Source organism: Tachysurus fulvidraco, chromosome 16 (genome assembly GCF_022655615.1).
Source record: "Tachysurus fulvidraco isolate hzauxx_2018 chromosome 16, HZAU_PFXX_2.0, whole genome shotgun sequence".
NCBI lineage: Eukaryota > Metazoa > Chordata > Actinopteri > Siluriformes > Bagridae > Tachysurus > Tachysurus fulvidraco.
In genome coordinates, this window is record NC_062533.1 from 5,523,015 (window position 1) to 5,525,514 (window position 2,500).

Below are 2,500 nucleotides of genomic sequence, written 5' to 3' on the forward strand. Positions count from 1 at the left end.
AATAGTAACTCGTCATGCAGTTTTGCAGTCACATGGAACATAAATTAAAGCCTACACATAAAGGTCAAGAGCTTCATTTAACTTTTTATACCAAAAGGCCAAAAATGGCATCGTTGTGTCCATATCCAGCATTGAATTTCTTTGTCATGTCACTTCACAGTGCTGATTAATGGCTCAGATAAAAGTAGACACACCGGGTTTTTTAAATTTGTAGGTTTTTCAAGAGTGTTTCTCTTTTTATCTACTCTACAAGTAGCAATGTGTTTATAGAAACAAAATTTCTGCTCTCCATGATGCCCCAAGTTCATAAGCATCTAATATGTCAAGCACTAAACGTCTGTGTGAGGTTATCCAAACAGAGATAAAAACATCTCACCCTGAAAGAGTCCTGACTCATTTTATATCAGACTTGCAGCCAGAAAATAATTCATTTGTTTATACCGAGTGGAAATATCTGACGAGTTGATTTCCATTCCACGGGCAGAACCGATCACAAGTGTACTGTTAAAGAGGATTTAAGGTTCAATCATCAGAATGAGGAACAATGTGATGTCAGTGACTTATGTAAGAGCTTCAAAGTTTACCAGTGGAACAGTATTTTATTATTCCATTATGTAATAATAATTATACGGCAGCTGAGCCGTCCCACATGATTGACCGTTGTTCGGACATTTCGAAGCGCCGTTCGCTGTTCATTATTGTGAAATAAAGACTATGAATTTTTGTCTGGCTTACAGTAACTATCATTAAAGAAGTATACAACATCAGTTAACCCTTTTCATTAACGAGTCCTGCTAAAAATTATTGCTATTTTTGACAGAAATAGAAAAAGACTAGAGAAAGGAAAAAAAAAGTCAATAGTCTCACAATGAAGTGTCAGTGCGAACACTTTACAAATAAACCTGGTGGTATTTATGACATTTTAAATGCAATTTTTAGGAGCTAATCATACCAGCTGTTTGTGATTTGCTGTACCATAAGTTTGAGGTTTTGTTTTTATTGATTTTTATTTTTTTTTAATTAATTTTCTAGTTAATAAAATACAGTCATTTCAGTAGGTGTTTACAGCCTGGTTGAAGCAAGGTTATGTAACTCCAATAGCCACTCTTTGCAACTGCGGTAAGCAGAAAGACATCTCCGAATAGCGATCCTTGAGGCGGAGGATCTGCGGGAGCTGAAGATCATGTCAGGTTCCTCGTCCGGCAGCCAGGAACAGGGATCTGAGACTACAGTGGCATTAAACTAGACAGCTGAAGCTTCTGTTTTAATGAGTCTTTGTCCAATGTAACTTCAGATTCTTTGCCGTTTTGCTGCACAAAATCTTGAATCTTAAAGAAGTATTTGTATTGCAGTGATCAGAAAAGAAGAAGAAAAATGAAAGATGTTGTTAACGAATGCTTCAGGAGACAGCTGGAGTAAAATAATAACCAAAACTATACAATGTTTAGCTAAATAAATAAATAAAAAGAGCATTAGGAAAGGGTGAAAAGCTTAACAGTTTTTCAAATAAAATAACATTCAAGTACAGCATGTACTGTTTAGACTTCTTTAGATTTCTTTCATATACACTTATAGGGGTATCGGGAAAGAAATACTGTAGCAGAACACGTGCACAAGACAATACAACAACCTCCATGTCCCTGGGTGTAACACATTGTATTAAGAGCGTATGGTTACAATTGAGGACAAAAGGTTAGAATTTTACTATAGCAACATTTTCCACTAGGTCAAACGTCTGTGCTGAAGATTCCAGTAATTGATGTGACGACTTTTAGGAGTAAATTGGGTGTGTTTTATACTGTTACACTGTTAAGCTTTTCTTTAGCCAGAAAGTGTTTTTACTAGCGGTTGCCATAGTAACAACTTTTATCAGTATGGGGCGCAACTAGCATTCCAACTCGGTTTTCTTGCCGCTTAAATAAAATCATTCTGGAGGGAGATTTTGGTGGTTGTGTATAAAATTCAGCAGTGTTTATTAACATCTCATCATATGAAATAAAGGAGGTCGCTAGTCGCTACACAGAGTCGCGCCGTATTTATATAAATTAACTTTTTTCCAGATTTGTAACATCGTCATTTCCCCTGAAAATGAATGATCTCTGGTTGCTTTCGCTCTGTGAGTCAGTGTGTATGTGTGAATGTAGAATTACAGCAGAGTTCAGTAAGCTTGGATTAACTGTGTTCAAATTGATGATGATGATGATGATGATGATGATTATTATTATTCAATATCTTTGTGTTAGTGAATACAGTTTTGGAGCAATGAGCAGTGTAGCGGTGGGATTAAACATTGTTTTAAGTATCTGGTTACAAGTACAATATGCCTGAATACTTAAAGAAAGAAAAACCAAAAAACATAGAAATGCTTCCAAAGCTGTAACTAAAGTGGCTTAAAGACAGCATGTCATTATTCAAGTATTTTAGTGACCACTATGTTTAGGACTGCATTTGGACTACATTTAGATTTTTATGGCATTTGACTCTTATCCAGGGGGGCACG

At 35.9% G+C, this 2,500-nt stretch overlaps 1 protein-coding gene across 4 annotated transcripts in view; it reads left to right on the forward strand.

The window, feature by feature from the left end:
• Window positions 1–2,500, forward strand: part of scrn2 (secernin 2) — a 13,333-nt gene that overhangs the window by 3,927 nt on the left and 6,906 nt on the right. The window lies entirely within an intron of this gene.